Consider the following 19,570-nt stretch of genomic DNA (forward strand, 5'->3'; position numbering starts at 1 on the left):
GATGCTGTGTGAGCGACACTGGTTGCGGAATTCTATGGGCCATTGGACACCGGCGGATACCTATTAGTCATCACAGATGAGTACTTTCACTTCCTCATAGTACGCTAAGTATCGTCAACTGTCACACTACCAATTATGGATGACATAATTGCTGCCTGAGGTGGCCCCTCAAGCTATCAAAACAGACAATGGACCCCCTTTCTCAGGGGCCGGATTTCAAAAGTTCATGGCCTATATGTGAATAAATAATCGGAAAATAGCGCCGTTATGGCCACAAGCCAATGGCATGGTGGAACGTTTCATGGGCAGCATAAAAAAAACAGTACCGCAAGCCAAGCTGGTGCAGATTTCAGTAGGCCAAGCCCTATGCCAAGTACTTAGAGACTATCACAACACCCCACATAGCTCCACCGGGTGATGCCCGTCGGAACTGGTATTAGGGAGAACAAGCAGAACCTCTTTGCCTAAGCTAGAAGACAAGGCCCTGCCAGAATACAGCGACATCACTGCGCGTGACCAAGAGGCAAAGGGGAAAACGAAAAGACAAGCTGATGCACAATGTCGTGCAATAACTTCTGAACTGGGGATCTGGTCCTTGTGCGACAACGTCAAACACGAAAGTCAGATAGCCTCTTCTGTAGCCAGTCACAGAGGTTAACGAACATCAAAGGGTCAATGATCACAGCAGCAGCAGGATCTCACTCCATCAACAGGAACATCTCTCACTTCAAAGAGTTCAGAGTGTCTGATGACGGAGTTGGAAGCGCAGGAGTCTAACAGAGGTCTCTGAGCAATGCCACAGAGTTGCACGAGTCAGCTCCTCTCAGCAGTGTATTGAGGGATCTCTCCATGCTGATGTTGCGGGAGAAGAGCAAGGCTGTCAGCTGCTCTGTGGAAAAAAGAGCTTGCGCCCTATAAGAGTGACTCGGAAGCCGAAGCAACTGATTGAAGAGCTGTGATGCATGACAAATGGAAGAACAATGTTGCATGATTATGAACAGTTGCTCTTGATAGCAGCTATTGCCTATCTCTATCTATTTTTTTTCTCTCTCTCGTGTGTGCTTTATTCTAGGGGCGTGCTAAGTTTGTCAACCAGGGGGGAGATGTCGTAATGGAGCAGGATAATAGGAACCCTTACGCAGCATACGCCAGGGGACTGGACACCGCTTTCGGTCATGAAAGGGGCGAGGCCTGAACTATACATACATACATATTCTCATATATTCATTCATTCCATATTCTCATTCTCATTCTCATTCTCATTCTCTCATTCTCTCTCTCTCATTCTCTCTCTCTCTCTCTCTCTCTCTCTCAGAATAAAAAGTTCTCGCTGTGTTGCTCATGCATTGATTTATGTTAAGTTAGCAATTCACAGCACCATTTTATGTTTAGCCGCCATTTTGAGCTATGATCTAAACTAATTTCTTTCGGTCTCTGCTGAAAGCAGTTGTGATAGTTTTTGTTTCTCCAAGGTTGGGCCTTGCTGTACTAATAAATACACTGTTCTTATTAGCGCATACCTTTCCCACTAGATAGAGGCCTGCTTCCACCAGTGGGCACAGGCAGAACGTCCTTGGCATAGAGATAGTGTGTGTGTTAGAATTGAAAACATTATTGTCCTATTGTTCATACATTGTTCTGTATTAAGTTAGCATTCATGGCACCATTTTATTAGTAGCTGCCATTTTGTTCTATGATCGAAGCTAAGCTTCTGCCTCATACTGCTTGCCTCAGCAGAAAACTGCCTCGATGCATCTTTTGTTTCTTCAAGACAAAGGTCTGCTGCACTTATGAATGTACTCTCTATTATGGCATACCTTTGCTGTTAGATAGGCTTGTTCCCACCTGCTAGAATGGCGGGCACGGGCAGTGTAACCTTGAAGCAGAGATAGTCTGTACCCACTCATCCTTCTGTGCCTCCTTTTTTGATAGTGCCTGGACTGCAATTTTCCAGCCTGGGCGTGTTTTGAGGGAATTGGAAATGTATAATACTAGTTGTTATGTTGGGGGTAGTCAGTCCCTCTGCAGCCATCTCGTGAGGCTGGTCAGACTGGGCTCCGCTGCAGCGCAATACCAATAAATAACTTTGGTTTATATTCTCTATTGCCTGACTGACGCTTCATTTGTTTCGAAGGCAGAGAGGTGGTCGTGAGTGACCCAGGGGACCCTATTTGGGTCACTTCCTTAATGTGCCCGGTCTCAGAATTGAAACTCATCCTTCTGTACCTTCGTTGTCTAGCTGCCTCTATGAGAAGTTGGCCTGGCATATGCTGTCCTCTAGTTATAGGGGACACCTTGTACTAGTCCAATTCGACTCTTATGGTGATAGGTTAAAGACAACCTTTAAAGAAAGCTATCCTAGTGGTAGCTGTGGAGAGCAGCCTTCAGGCTAAGTCTTGAAGGAGTGTTAAGCTTATTGTTTTACCATAGATAACCTCTTAAATAACCAAATGAAAGAAGTCCACACAGGTATATATATAAAATATATGTATTTATTCTAGGAATAACCCCACTAGTCTCTTTATGAGGCTAGAGGTGAAGATACAATTCAAACAAGCATTGATAGTTACAATAAATAGCACTGGAATCACAGGGCCCCAGGGGGGGACTAAACCATATATTAAAAAGTGGTGTAAGAACCACAAAAATTCTACAGACAATGCCTAGGGCATTTAGGGTCGCTGGCCCCTTGTGAAACCACCCAAGGTAGTGAGGAAGGGGACCCACGGGAGACGCGTGCAGTGCCTAAAGCTACTGTCGGGATCTCTATTAAAGCCTATGGAGAATGTCGCAGTTGGATTTTACAAGTTTAAAAACACTTCTAGCAGGAGTTCAAGTTCAATACTTTAGAGTTAAGCTTTTGAAGAGCCCACACCCACAAGAGTACCGAGGTACCACTGTTAGCTGCCCCAGGGAAGCCGGGTGCATAGGTCGTTTTCGATGTTGGGTCGCAGGCTGATTTTCAATGGCAAAACGTGAAGAACTGCTGCTAGCAAGAAGCGTCGTCGTGAAGAATGAAAATATAGATCTTGTAGAGAAGGACCTGAAAGCAGAGGGGACAGAGTCTGGGTCATGGCACAGTGACCAGGGGACTCAAGGGAAGGAGCCCTTCAATGTCGGGTGCTTCCAGGTGGAAGAGGTGTAGCTTGGATCGTCAGCCACGGGGTCCAGGAGGCATCAAGGAAGGCCAGCTTCTGGAGGTCGACTGTCCCACAAAGGATGAGGGTCGCTGCGGTGTTAGTGTCCGGATTGGATCCACTAAGCCTTGGCAACCGCAACCCACGCAAGAAACACAAAACTGCTACTGGTGCAGACCCACGAGGTCTGAGCAAGGTCTCCAGCAAGGAAACTGAAGAGCAGGCCTGGAACAACCAGCGGAACCCTTGGAATTGAAGATTGACCTCCGCTAGGGCCCACAAGTCGTGAGACAAGAGACCGCGGGAGGCAGCAATTTGGTGTGCGTAAAGATGCGCCCACGGGTTGCCGGAGCGGGCTAGGGTGCAGATCTTTGGCACAGATGATGCTGAGAGGTTGGCTCAATATTGGGCTAAAGCACAACTTCCCCACTCATCGGGGTCGGGTGCTGTGCAAGAGGTGGCTGGTGTCCTGGGGTATTGGGGATCTCGGCACCCACAGGGTCCATGGTGCTGAGCTTTGCTGTGCATACTCACTGGCCTCTGGGATGCTTGGAAACCCACCTCAAGGTAGGAAAGAGTCATCGATGTCCGAAGGAGCAGCGAGGTTCCAACCGGGTCACTTGCAGTGTTTCAGGTGCCTGCCAAGCAGGGGGGTAACTCCTTTACCCCAAGGGAGATTTCTTCAAGTAGCTGTGCGGCAGCAAGTTGAAGTTCAAGTCTGTGAAGTTCAAGAATAATCTGAGGCTCTGGGGACCCAGTATTCACCTTTATCCAAATATTAGGGGAGTGTCCAGATCAGAGCCCACCAATGAGAGGTCAGGCGGGAAAGGGTGGCTACAGCCTCTCCCCTTTGTGTGTTTCCCGCCAGGGCAGGGGACAGAATGCCCCTGAACCGGTTCCAGGCGGTGTATGCAGAATGTAGGCACTGGAAAAGCCTATGTGCAACTCTGAAAGGCATCCTATGGTGTACCCACCCAGTTCCAATCTGTCTGGGGAGGTGGGAACACCTCCCTGCAACAGGATCCCTATTGTCCAGCTGCCGTGGCTGGAGTTCTGCCCAGCAACAGGCAGCCAGAGTCGTGTGGGTGGCGGGTAGCATCCATTTTGTACTACGTGTGCACTTTTAAATTGGTGTCTAAATTCTGCCGCTTTTCCCATATCGCCCCCCTAGCAGGGGGGGAATCATGCCCTCAGTCCCATGGCTGGATTGGGGGTATGATTCCTACATGTTTGACACCAAACACGATATGATTCTGTGTAGCCATTCTCAAGTTATCACGCTATCGCGATATACTTATAATGCGGTAAAGAGTATATGGTATGGCTACACTACAAACAACCCAGCAATGATTGTACGAAGGTTGCAGAGGGGCCCTACTCAGGCAGGGGTCCCCCCCCTTACACATCTCAGCACCCTGCCTTGTAGGATTAGCAAGGCCGGATTTAGGGGTGACCTATGAGGATATATGTGTTGTATTAAGTGGGATACAGGATACCTATATCCCTGTAAGGAGTGCAAGCACCACCTTACCCAGACTACAGTAGTGGTCTGGTGGTGTCATTTGGTATGGCTGTCCCAGGGGTGGCACAATAAGTGCTGCAGCCCCTGAGGGACCCATGCCCTGGGTACCTAGGGTACCATCTACAAGGGGCTGATAGGGTGTCCTCAGTATCCAATTGGAAGGTACCTAGGGTACTCATATCAGTTTTAGGGAGGAAGCAGATAGGCTGGGGTCCTGGATAGCAGGATCCCAGCCAGACTAGTCAAAAACCATCCACATACCAGGCAAAAAGTTGGGGGCAACCATATAGTCAGATTCCACCTTCCTACAGACTCCAACTGGAAATTTCCAGTCTGGGCATGTCTTTATTGGTTCTGAATTGTACATAATGTATCACCATGCTTGCTGAAGTCAGACCCCCTGCAGCAATCTTAGGAGGCTGGTCCCACTGGACTCCGCTCGAGTGTACCTGCATAAAATATACTTGGTTTGTATTCTCTACTGTCTGACCGACTCTTCATTTGTATGGAAGGCTGAGAGGTGGTCGAGAGTGACCAGGGTGGCCCTAGTCGGGTCAATTCCTTCAGAAGTCGTGGCTTTATGAGCTCCGAATAAAGAAACCACTACACTCACCTGCCTGCCTCTCAGTGTCGTTATTTCAGGACGTGAGCAGTGGGACACAACAGATGCCATCAAAATATTGATGCGATGATGGATTGGTTGTCTACAATTAGCATTCTGACAACGGCAGAAATCATGGATATGGCACTGTTGCTTGGAGTTGAAAGATAATTAGTTGAGGAAACCAAACGGACCTGGATGTTGACTGAGGAAAGGTGTATGACTGGGTGGGGTGGTTGGTGGAGTCTTAGCAAGAGAAATGTTTGTAGACAAACAAGTTACGTACTTTCCGTAGTGCTCTTTCTGGTAGATACTTCTAACTGCAGACTCTCACCTTTCGAATATTCCCCAGGCCTAAAAACTGCTCTGGAAACATTTTAGCACTTCTTCTCCATGCCACTAGAGAAGAAAATAGTCACTGCCCCTACATGCTGCTGTCCATTTAGTGCTTCATTCTTTTCACACACTGAGACATGGATCATGAAACAATGGTTGGTTCACGTGTGCAGATTCCGAACTAGTGATCTTTTTAAATGTTAAAAAGAGGTCACTCCACAGAACGTGGGGGCGGGGGGGGGGCAGTTAAATAGAGCATCCACCAGAAAGAACATTACCAAAGGTATCTTCTTTTCTGATGTACATTTCTAACCACAGATTCCCTACCTGTAAAATAGAAACCAAAGCAGTACCTCCCACGGTGGAGGGTCTGTGGAGCAGACTCAGACCAAAATATCGTGCATGACCAAAAGGGCAAAATGGCCTTCTTATAAAACCTTGTGGTCAAGGCAGTAGTGCTTCGTGAACGTGTGCACGGACATCCAAGTCACAGCCTGGCAGATGTTAAGGACAGGCACTCTGCGTGTTAACTCAGTGCTTGTAGCCTTAGCCTCTGAGGACTCAGAGCTTCGGGCAGCTGCTTTTTGGTGATTGAGTCAAAGATTTTAATGCAGAGGACTATTCTCCTCGACAGTCCCCTTCTGAACAACCTTTCCTCGTCCTGAAGAATCCACAAAAATCTGATTGTCTACCCGATTGTCAAAATTGACCTTTATAGTCTCTTTTCAGTTAACCATACTCGGCCTCTGAGAAATTATTTTACTTTTGGACTGAACCATACTTCCATGATTAACATACTGAATGAGATATCCACACTCGGCATCTGAAGGTTTATCTATTTTGTGACTGAACGAATACTTCCAATCAGTGTTAACTTTATATGGACCCAATGATCCACGGTTGAAGTTACCATTACATTTATTTGAATTAATGCCCATCACCAGGACATCATATTAGAAGGATCTTTTTGCAATTCGCCAGCCGGGACGGAAGTATAACCAGCGGAGAGATGTTCTGATTAGCTAGTTTGCCATTAACCCTGAAGAAGTCGTGGGGTACTTCCCCAGACAAAACACGTGTTGGCTGGGCAATCATTCTGGATTAAAGAAGATATTATAATCATAACCACACTGTTCTAATGTGGTTGTATTGATCCATGTGTTCTTGATTTCTACAAAAGTATATACCATATCGAAAGTAGTATTTGGATTGTTTTAACGTGTGCACAGGCTTGCTGCAATTACATGCTGACCTTTGGTCTCTCTCTAGGAGGGCTTAGGGGTTCTCCCTCACCTGTTGCACCATTTTACCTTGCCTTAGACATACTTCAGCACACTATATTGGTGCCATTTCCTACCACATCTAAGAAACCCACCATTTTTCATGTCTGTTATACAGTTTGTCAGGTGCCATTAATGTGGCTCCAGCTGCTCCTCCGCCACCAGGACATGGCGGTGGACTTGTCATTAATCCTGTCATAATTAACTCCTTGATGGGCAAACGTCCTCAAAACCGTGATGACTTGCAGTTTTGGCTTGCACAAAACTTTGAGCAACTAGAAGCTGTTTTTCCTGTTGAAAAACACAGGATCCTTACAATGAGTTTGCAGAGTGGTCTGATTCACGCTTTAGCCGACTGCACCACCCGGGGGACGGTGTTTGTTTCAGTGTGCTCTGGCACCCCCTCCATGAGCGTTCTGATAAAGGTACAAGATGAACACGGGGTGATCCAACTCTGGATTTGGGGATGAAGTTAGTGGGAATGATCCCTATTGTCTCCGATATGATTCTGGCCAATATTAAAGGTTATGCGGTTTGCTGACAAGTACATCAACGCCTAGAGGCAGTGGCGGAAGTGGATCAGCAGCAACAATTGCCGATTATTATTGCAGCAGTGTATATATCGTTGGGTCACAATAGCTTGAGGATTCAGCCATTTACTCAGCCACAGACTAAACCCCCCCCTGACAAGGAGGGTCGTCCAGTCTTTCCTAAAAAGGCTTGGAACAATAATCATCGGCAGCAACAACAGAAGCCTGGTTCACGTGCAGGTTCTCATCCACCTGACACTTCTGAGTATAGATACAATTTGTGTGACCGCTCTAAAATTAAGACACCAGAAAGGTTCCAGGTTGCTGAGCCTCATTCTCCTCGTTCCCTTTATTAATCACCAGATCAACAGTTTGGCGAGGGAGGACATCAGGATCGCAGACAAGGTGAATCTGCGCAAGCAAGACGTGACACGCAGCGCCAGTTTGATTTAAAAGTCAAGCAGGAGGAACAACCTCAATATCGTGCCCCATTTCAGAAGAAAAAGTTAACACTTTGACTGCAAAGTATGCCTCAGACGGTGAGAACCCTATTCCTCGACAGGAGTTGGGCTGTAACCCTCCTCGACAACGCAGCGGAGGTTACCATAGTGCGGCGACACTCCACCAGCGTCTGGAGACAAAAAGACCTGACACTTTTATTACAGTAGAGACAGCTGATACTCGAGTTGCCCCTCCTGATAGGCTTTATGAAATAATCCTCAAAATTGAAGGTGATATTAAACGCTCAGTAAAAGCAGTGTTTGGGGAAAAGCTCACTTCTTCTTATGATATTTTGTTGGTGGAGGTTGATTGGCCTCCCCCTATTGTCCTAGGTTCTTCTGGATGGGAAGATGTTATTCTACCCAGTTTTTCGCAATCTGTTCCGGATGACGATAAAATGGCTAATGCCTCGAAGTGGACTTTGTCCTTAGCCCCGCCATTATATTACAAGTAGGCAGGTTGGGACGACGATTAGCCGGTTCATGTGTTTCCTTTGCGTTCTACACCTCAGCACCCACCACAGTATCCAATCAAACAAGACGTTAAAGCATCCGTGAGTGAAATCTTGACTCAATTGGAATACGAGGGTGCGATTGAACCATGTGTTTCGTCGATGAATAATCCTCTTTTTTCGATCCTTAAACAGACGTTTCGTATTGTATAGTTTTAGACCGCAGACATTTGAACACTCATGTTCGTACTTTTGCGATTCAAAACACACACAGCTCTGCGTTGGTGAACAACCTTGTTCGAAAAAAGTACAAAACCACTGTGGATATTTCCAACTGTTTTTTCAGGCACTATTTGGCTCCTGAGAGCCATGATTTGACCGCATTCAGTGGGTTGGGCAATCAGCGCCGATATGCAAGATTGCATTTGGGATGTAAGAATAGCCCTGGTGTGTTAGCGGCATGCATACCGTCACTTTTGCATGAGATCGACACCCTAATGCTTTCTCGTACATCAATGAGATGAAGAACTACAGCCACATCTCTTACGTGTGAACCGCATTAACACACATTTTTGGAACTTTGGTTACAAATTCAATTTTGCTAAGTCTCACATCACCTTCTTGGTGGTCATTTTTCTTGATTACGAACTCAACAATGAAGGTAGGGGGTTTGCCCCCCACTTTCTGGAGAAATGTGCTCAATTGACTAAAATTGATGATGATATTCTAGCAGCAAAACTGCGACAAAAGATGAAACAGAGTTTCCCCAAGCTTTCCCTTCACGTTATACATACCACTTGTCTGATCAAATTCCATTTGTGACCATTCCATCCATTGGGAATCAGCTGATTCCCAACGAGGACCACAGAGTTTCTTTAATAGTAGCTGCACATGAAGGAGTTGTATCTGCACATGCCGGCGTAACAGCAACTATTTTTTTTTTACAGCAACAGTTTTTGTGGCGTGCTTTGTACCAACAGGCACGTTTATATGTTCTTGCCTGTGACATATGTCAACAGATTAAGCCTTCAACTGTTTCACGTCCACCCCACACTCAACTTTACATTTCAAATCAACCGTTTGGTTGTATTTATCTTGATCACTGTGGTCCTTTAACTTCTGATACTGCTTTTAAGTATATTTTGGTAGCAGTGGATTTGTGCACTAGATTCCTTTGGGGTTGGCCACAGCGTAGTGCTGACGCTTGAACTGTTATAAAAGATTTGCGTGTCTGTCAGGATATTTGCCTGTGGCACCTCACAATCTGACCAAGATCCAGCTTTTGCCTCCAAGGCTTACCATAATGCGATTAAGTCTTTGGGGGTGGCAGGTGCAATTTCCGTCTCCATATCAGCCTGAGGGCAATTTTGTTGTGGAGTGGATGAACCGTATCTTAAAGCAATCTTTAACAGCTAGGGTATTAGGTACTGGAAGGGGCTGGCTGGCTCATCTTCACAGAGTCCGTGCACTTAATCTCCCTAGAAGATCTCTGGGTGGGCGGACCCCATACGAAATTCTCTTTGGCATTAAAATGTTGGTGCCAGACCTTGATGGTCTAGACGTTGTGGCGGCTGCCGCAACGTTTGACGTAGATAACCACTGTGCTGCATTACAGGATCTACAAAAAGCTTGTGATTCACAAGCGAAAGCCCATTTGCCCTCTTCTAGGGATGTCATGGTACTGATCCCGGTTTCTGTCTGGCTTCCTAAAGTTGGAGATATGGTCGAGAGAAGAAGAACAAAAAGAATTTGGCCCATCATACCGTGCACCGGTCAGTGTCTTTGGTTTGAAAGGCACGTACTGTGATCCTGCATCCGATACCTGGTCGTAAGGAGAATCGTTCATTTCAATTGAACATGTCAAGCTACACCATATGGCCGATACTGAATAGTAAGCATTCCATGCCAGGATTTCTCATTGAATTCAATGTCTTCTGATTCTTTGAATAATCTCCAACAAATGGAAGGGGAGATAGAGTTTTAAATTGTTTTTTTGCCTGGTTTGCCTTCAACATCCACAACTGTGGATAAAGAATATTATTTTCCACCAGTTGAAGTTATAATTGACATTCCTGAAAGTACAATACATTCACCTTCCAATGAAGAGCAACCTCTGTTTCAGCTGGGGTCCAGTGGTTACTATATAGACTGTAATAGCTTTTCTTATGATACATCTTCGTTATCATCTGTGGCAGAGCCCCTACACATACCAGACTTTTGATCTCCTGGTTCAAAAAGACTTACCTAGTCCCACCCTGGACATATGTCTGGATGGTGCTCCTATTCATGTGGATTGGGTTTGTGACTGTTTTTCCTCTTGATTAATGGCCATTGCTTACCTGAACGCTCTGCTGTGAACTTGGTTGATGTAGTTTTGGCCCCTCACACTTCATCCCATAAAATGTAAAGAGATCAAGCCCTAGTTAATATTATGCCATTCCCAGTTGTTGATGTCATTGTTTGGGATAAAGTACCATTCGACATCCATGGCCCGACCGAGACTGTAAACATTCCATACGTATTTCGGGTTTCATTAGGAAATGTGGTTTTGCCTGGAATACATTCGGATGACTGGGATGTTCACACTGTTCATTCATTATTCTCGGATTTGAAATATTATACTGCCTTTGGCATTAAAGATATGTATTTGAATTCTACTAATTACGCTGTTTAATTATTTTATCAACATTATGGCCATAATTTTTTACACAAAACCAGCACTCGGAGACCATATTACAATTATACCCAATGGGAGCATTGACCGAAACCGTTGAAGGGAAGCTCCAAGACCCAACAAAATAAATGTATTTTACTGGTTACAATATTTCTGACCTTCAGTCCTATTTTTACAAACTAAAGATACCCAACCAAACTAAATTTATGCTAAACCACACAAAATTAGTTTACTCCTTGCCCTTCATAGATGATTTAGCTGTGAAAGGTTATGAGTACTGGAAGGACATGGTTGATTTGAAATCCATCTGGGGTATCAAGAATTGGCAAGTGCAGGGCACAGAGTCATTGCAATTCGCGCATTTCTGATAGCACATCAGCTCATATTTTTAAATGAGACGGTACAACTGACTACTTGTTTTGGTTTTGCCACGGCTAAAAATCTTAATTCTTCCTGCTTTGGCTGCTTATGACACGTGGCAAAGCCACACCAACTACACGATTGAGGATTTAACTGTCTTGTTTCAAAATGGCACACTCAACTCTTCTAAAATTGATCCTTGTTATAGTTACAGTGGCCAACGAGCTCAAATGCATGTCAAATGTGCTTTTTGAATACCACAAAAGGGTTTACACAAAGGAGACCTGACCCTCATTTCCCACATTCCCATACAGTTACCAAATATCCACTGGGTAAATTGTGTCAGCAATGGCTGGAACATTTCACACTGTCATCTGTAAAACAGCATCTTTCTCTCTTGTCTGGTGACATAGATTTGGCTGATCTTCTTTTAGGTCCAAAGTCCCTTCGAGCAAAACGAGGGGGGGGGGGGGAGAGGGGGGATAGAGGGGGGAGACAGAGGGGGGAGAGAGAGGGGGTGAGAGAGTGGGGAGAGGGGGGGAGAGAGAGAGGGGGGAGAGAGAGAGGGGGGAGAGAGAGTGGGGGAAGAGGAGGGGGAGAGAGGGGGGGGACATTACCTTGTCTGTAAACAAGTTAAAGTTCACGGCATCTGTAACGTTTCGGCCCCTAATTTGGCTCGTTTTTGAAAACTATTATTCCTGCGTTAACTTTGGTTTCTAATGGCAGTTATCTTGTTTTGAACAACCGCGACTGCTGTGGCTTGCAGGGAGGCATCCTGTATATGGTAACTGTTTCCCAAAATGTTACATGTTGCAGCAATGTCCTGATTCCACCCCGCATGGGATTGTAGATAGCTTTGGCCTCCCGTTCCAACTTTGAAAACAGATATCAATAAGCTAAGCAGACTCAAAGCGCTATTGTTTCAACAAGAAGTAGCTCTCACATTAGCTCATGAGACCTTCGAATTGCAGGTGGCGAGAACCGCAAGAACCGCAAGTGAGATTCACTCGCTGCTAAACACGAATCTCCCACTCCATTTTGGAGAATTAATTCACCAAATAATTGATGCGTCTGATACTGAGGGCCTTGTCCACTTTTTTAAACTTATGGGAGCCGGCCTTATCACCTCCTTTCAGACTATTTTTGGAGAATACCTGCTTTTATTCATTCTATTTTTTCCAGCGCCTTCAGAGGTTCTCCTCTGATGCTCCTGCTAATTTGCGGTGTACTCTATTGCTGCTCCACAATGGCTGCTTGATTTGTGGAGCTGCCAAACCTGGTCCAGTTGCAGCTGTATCGGGACCGGATGTGCCAGCTTTTTGGTGCAATGCCAGTGAAAGCTTTTGACATTGACTATTGGCTGACCTTCCGTTATGCCCAAGTCACCTGTGTGCAACCTGTGTTCCACTGCCTCCAGTACCCTTTTTATTGGGCCCTGGATGTCTGCCTCTCTAATACAACCCACGCTGCCCTGGATTATGAACTACTAATGGGTCCATTAAAGGCCCATGACCAGGACTGTTCCATGGGCTGGTGCCTGGTGTGTGAACCTCTACTTGGACCAACGGAAGACTTGAGTACCTGTGCTCGGGCACAGCGCATCTTGGATCGGAGTTTTATCGAAGTTAACGCAGGTTGCCCTTATATGCTCCCAACAGCCTCTGGATAGAAGGAGCATGTGTGCTTGTTTGACTTGCTCAATCAGATGGCATACCTTTTTACCATGGAAGGTTCAGACAACATACCTGTGTTTATGGCATTCCGCTTTTCCTGCAACATTCCGGAATCTGAAGATATGCTTTGAATGGATAGGTTTTGGGTGCCCAATTGACTATTTTTTTAATTTGTAACATTTTTTTGTGTATACAGATTTCCTAATTGGGATAAAAATGAGACGCTTTGCCTCTTCTTACCTATGATTTTTGTTTTGGCATAGTGCTACCGATCTGGTCAAGGGGAGGGTGTCACGTGGCCCATAGGAACATTGTCGCCTTCACCAAGTTAGCATGAGCACGCTGCCGCCTGCCTGTTGCTTTGCACACATTACTACACGTCTTAATTTTTGCAATATTTCTATGGCTGTTTTCACATGAGAACTCATCGCTGTGTTCTCTCTCTTCATGTTCCTGGGATTTTGAATAAACATTAAGGCCAAACAACAATGCCCCTTGTTATTTTATTCTGGCCAGGCCTTAGCCCTTAAACAAAACAGACCGATGCAGCTGTTGTTTGAACAAACTTACTTTGGTTTTATTAGTATGTAAAAATAGGTAGTACACACTTGGAGCGGGACCTTTCCAGGGGCAAGAGCGAGACAGGACCTATGATGTAGATCTATCATCGATAGGCTAAGGTATGGGGTCTGCTGGCAAAGCTCAGAGATCTTCTAATATATATTAATACTGCTTCTTAGCACGGGGAGGGAGATTAGGCTCTATTGTCTTTCCATGATGACATCTCCCTTCATGATTTATGGACTAGCTGCTATGCTGACCATATTTGTACTATACATTTTCCTGCGTGTTGTGGCACATATACTGCATGTTAGGGCACGTTAGTTAAAATAAATATTTTAAACCGTTTCGTGTCTCAGTCAGATCTTACTGTGGACAAATACAAGAGTGCGAGCAAAAGGGTGTGTCTTCTTACCGCGATTCCTGAGCGATCTGGGAGTGTTGTGTTCCGAGGTGTCTAATCATTTGTTTCTCTGTGAGTGAGTAGGAGAGCAAGTGAGACACTATAGCTAGTCGGGCCTGGGCTTATGGGTACTTAGGTGGTAGGATGACTCAGTCCCTATACACCAAGGTCCTATAATCCTGCACATAGTTCTGTTTTTGGGCAGATTCCCTGCAACAAGGAGAGGGTCTCCTGGTAAACCTGGATGCAAACTCTGAGGAAACTTGTTTATGTATTCATAAGCTCAAGTTTATGCTTGTTGGAATGCATGTGTGAGATATGTGCCCATTTAAAACCCAATGAAGTTTGTGAGACAAATACCAACTCTTTCAGGGTCCTTTTTCAGATTTTGTTCTGCCACAAAAACATATACAGTTGTGAGGATTATCTGCAAAGACTTCACATGTACAGCAGGCCTGAAAAAGGCACTTCTTTGTAGCTTAAGCTGTCTCTTATTTTGGCAGGAGTCACCATAGGCTCGAAGCCTTTGATTAAAAAGAGGAAAAAAGTAACCCTACCCTCTTGCCTCTCAAATTGAAATGAAAGTCTTACAACTATATCCTTAAAATGACAAGCAACGCCTATATAGGTGCTCCTCCTGTGGGCTAACATCAGTAGTGTGCAGTTTCCTAGGCTTGGAATCTTAACAGAAAGAGTCCAATCACAAAATGGGGGGAAAGAGAGGGTCAAGTAAGGAATCTGCGACTAGAGTTTCTACCATAAACAGCATTATTGAAGGTAAGTAACTTGTTCTTTTGATAGACTTCTGAGTTCCAGATTCCTCACATTTTGAATAGATACCAAAGAAGTGCCTAATCAGAGTTTGGTCTGTGTATGGACTCAAACCAGGAAGTCCCACAGAACTGAGCAGGCAAAATGTCCCTCCCCGCAAACTTGACTGTTAAAACAATAGTGCTTCATGAATGTATAGCGGGATGCTCACATAGCCAACTCGCAAATGTTCGGGACAGGGACTCCGCGTGCCAGGGCAGTGGTAGAAGCTTTGGCCTGGTATAATCAGCACGAAGTCCTTCCGGTGCCGTTTAGCCAATGCATAGCAGATCTAAATGCAAAGCACGACCCTGGGGGAGATGCTTCTCTTGTGCACTGCCTTGCCTTTTGTCAATCCAGAAAACCCCACAAAGAGCTGATCGTCCACCCAGTGTTTTTTGGTCCAATCAATGAAATAACTTACAGTTCTCTTAGCGTCCAAATGGTGGAGTCTCTCCTCCTCCTCAAAGGGGTAAAGCAGAGTATAGAACGCCAGCAGGCTGGTGTTTTTGACTCACACAAAACAGCATAACAACTTTATGCCTGTGTCCACAAAACCAGCTTGTCTGGGAAGAAGGTGGTGTACGACGGGTTGACAGAGAACTTGAAGCTCACTCACACTCTGCACCAATGTTATGGCAACAAAGAACACCGTCTTGAGGTCAAGAAGTAGTAAGAGACAGCTGTGAAGTGGTTCAAGGGAGTGTGAATCACAAATATGAGGACCAAGCTAAGGTCCCATTGTGGCACGATAAAGGGAGAGGAAGGAAAAAAATGATGCAAACCTTTTAAACAGTACATAACAGGAGACTTAAACAAGAAGGGCTCACCTGCAAAAGAGGCCGAAAGAGCCAAAAGGTACCATTAAACTGTGCCCAGAGCAGGGCCTTGCTGGACTTGGGACAAAACAAACAACAAAGCATCAGATAACTTTGCTTGGAGGGGTTCTATCTGCAGAGTACCACACCAAGCCACAAATTTGTCCCAACAACAGGTGTACACTGTTTTTGAATAGGAATGCCTGGCTGCCAAAAGGATATCAACCACATCCAAAAGGTTGACCAAAGGTGTTCAGCTGTTGCTACTCAGTCTCCAAGCATGAAGCTGGAGACTACAAAGGCCCGGAAGCAGAACCCACCCTACTGATCCTTTCGTGGGGTAGCCTGATCGGAGGACAGATGTTAAAGCCAAGAAGTACTGGATACCAAATTTCTCTGTGCCCAATTTGGGGCAACTAGGAGGGCTTGGGACTGATTGGTCCTGATCTTCAGAACTCGGGCTGGAGTGGTATCGGCAAAAAGGCATACAGGAAGTTCCAAGTTTCACTTGAGGCAAATGAGTCTCTGAGAGAAACATTCCTTAGAAATTTCAACGAGCAGAAGTACTGACATTGCACGTTTTTAGCTGTGGTGAATAGATAGCCGAGGTTCTCCCCATTCGCAAAAGAGACTTTGCACCAACTCTGGGTGCAACTGCCACTCTTCATCTGTTACTCATGGATGGCTGAGCTTGACTGCCCTGGCATTCAATGATCGTGCAGTCTGTTCCTGCTCAAATAGTGGTCCAGTAACCACTGCAGATGTTTTGCAGTCTCCTATAAAATCTGAATGTGGTCCCAGTGATGTTAGGCCCACTGAGACTTTAGATCCCACTGCAGAACCTGCATATGCTACCAGCAGGATGCTGGGGGCCATAAATTCAGGAAGCCTTATAGTCAACCTCACTGAAATCCAGGACAGATGCTGAAAGACTGGTATCATAGCTTGCATGTCCTGAGCTCACTTTCCCACAGGAAAGGTACAAAACTGAACCATGTCCAGATTGACTCCAAAGAAGGGAGTGGCTGAGGAGTCAGGTGTGACTTTGGCATGTTAATGATGAACCCCAAGGATTACAGGAGGTTGACGTCCGCATGTGGGAGTGGTGCCTATATAGGTTCCGCAAGTCATTTCTGGAATGGAACAGTGACCAGGCAGGGACGCACAGTGACACCTACCAACATGCAGAGATTGTGCTGAAAAGTTGCTCAATCCTGTCCTATGCCAGAGGAATATTCAAAAAGTGAGGAATCTGTGGCTACAAGTCTCTACCAGAAAGAAATCAATGATAGAAGAAAGCCCAAAGGAAGGCTCTCTGAACAAAGCTAAGGATGATTCCCTTACACTTGATGTGTGACTGAAAATCTGAGTTCTTAAAACATTCAGAATGGAGCTCTATGTCTCTCCATCTCGCTGATCAATATTTAGGTCATAAAATCAAGTGAATAGACCATACAACGCTGTTTTATTATTTCTGGTCAAGAATTACCAGACTTAAGACATGAAAGGTCCAGTGTGGGAGAATAGAGGTGTTCTTTATACTCTCAATTATGTTTACAGCCACCACTCTAGACTAAAAATAATTTTATTATGTGGTTTCAGGGTATGCAGACATTTACAATCAACAATGAATCATTATTAGCTAGTTACTACTGGAGTTTTATTATTGCAAGAATGAATGTATATTTACCATTTATTTGCTCATTTTATGACACTCAATTCACCTGAAATGTTTTCCTTTATTGTGTCGAACACATTTAGAGTTGTTTTGTGGGGCTTGACAACTTTTAGGGATAAAAGCGGTTTGCAGCCATTTTCAGATTATCTTGCTAGCTAGTTTTGATGTTCCTATTAAGATTGTGCTCCCTTAGAGCTAAAGTCAATAAATAAACATTGACTGTGCTCCACCTCTCTTTTCTATTGGATATTTGCCTGCACTTACACTGTTTTAATAAGTGTGTCTGGGCAACTCTAACTATGCTACGTGAGGTGTACCATTACTGTTAGGTGGCAATACTCATCCTCTCTATCAGGGTAAACGTGGTTTCTTTTCTTGCATTTTTATGCTTTGATTTAAGGAGCTAAACATGTGGCTGCGCTCACTCCTCCTCAGAAAAACTGCAGTCAAACAATATTCTAAAAACAAAACACGATCTTTGTTGCAGGCCTCTGTGATGCTCGTTCTCCTATATCTAAATGGAATGTGACAAATCTAAGTGCAACGTCTGTTATAATTTCTCAATTCAGCTTGATTCCATCACCTTTTTAGGTTTCCCTTGCTCTTTGCTTGTGAAATCTATTGTTAAAATAAATCTTAAAAGGGGCTTACATTCCGCCCTTGCTTTTCATTGGTTGGTGTGTTTGCCACTTACTTTTCCTGCATTTCCATTGGTTGTAGCAAGCCATTTCCTGTTCTTCTTGTGTTGTTCTTATCAGTATCCCACAGTCGAAGTACTCCATTGAATTTGTGTGGAACTTCTTTCTGAGCATGCATGGCAGCTGCCTCTGCTAAACACTGCCTGCCAACAGACTATAAGCCAACTCTATGCTGTGCTTTCTTTACACTGCCTTACAGCAAAGCCACTCTAAAAATATCAGAGCAAATACATGATATTCGCTTGAGCCAGTTTGTTTTGACAGCGCTTTACATTTTCTACAGTCACATTACAGGAACGCTACAGTAATGGGACTATCTGCTTGCTACTTACGCAGACCATCCAGGCATTCAGCCTACTGCCCGTCCGTGGTTGATCTTCAAATCAATGTAATTTGCCTGTAGTTGTAGCACTTCAGTCATCTGGGAGTCAGACAAACAAAAAATGCCCACTACCCCATACTGTGTCCATGTACACACCTGAACACCTAGCTTGCCACTTGCCTGTGGCCTCCAGTTCCTTCTTGATACAGTGACACCGCAGCTACCCAAGTTTTCCCGCTTGGGTTTTCCTGACCAGGTTTTCCTACTCACCGTTCTTTCTGCCAACAAAAGCCCAATATACACAAGCACTTTAAATTGTTGTTACTAACTACTCCATTCAGGAATTTTACATTGAAGGGTGGGCCAGAGCATTACACGTTCACCAATCTGCAGATAGCATAAAACAGTTTAAAAAAGCAGGCATTATTGTAATTACTAAAAATAACACATTTTGAAAAGGTACTTTTTCTTATTTTGTCTCAATAATAGTCTTTTTCACATGAAAAGTAAGCACAGGTATACCTTGCACGCTGCAGTTTAAACTCAGGTTTCCATTCATCTTGCCGAGCTCTGTATCAACCCCAAAGGGATATACAATTATTTGCAATGATATAATCTGTTAATTTAAATATGCACTTTCTCCACAAAGTCAGAAAAACAAAAAATGCCTGCTTCCCCATACCGTGTCCATATAGGCACCTGGACACCTAGCTTGCCACTTGCCTGTGGCCTCCAGTTCCTCCTTGTTCCAGACTGATCCAGTGACACTGCAGCTACCCGGGTTTTCCTGACCGGGTTTTCCCACTCACCCTTCTTCCTGCCAACAGAAGTCCCACGCACCACAGGATCTACTTAATACTGGGCGCAGCGCATATGCCAAACGCAAGCCCATCTGCACCTGGACTGCGTCCAGCACCACGATCCCTGGATTTACTCCCGAAGATACACCAGCCGAGCTCTACCCACTCGACCCTGGACGCCACAACAAACACTGGCACCATTTCTACCCATGCTCCATGGTGGAACCTTTCCCCTGCACCCACTGCCACTGCTCACACACCAGCCCCATCCTGAACACACCACAGACACCACCTGAACAAAAACACCAACTTGCATGCACCCTTCTCAACACACGATCACCATGCTAGCATTCCACTGTATTAGGGGACCTCATCACCACTCGAATCACCCGACATGGTCTTCCTCACTGAGACT

The sequence above is a fragment of the Triturus cristatus genome, chromosome 2_1 (genome assembly GCF_964204655.1).
Source record: "Triturus cristatus chromosome 2_1, aTriCri1.1, whole genome shotgun sequence".
Classification (NCBI taxonomy): Eukaryota; Metazoa; Chordata; class Amphibia; order Caudata; family Salamandridae; genus Triturus; species Triturus cristatus.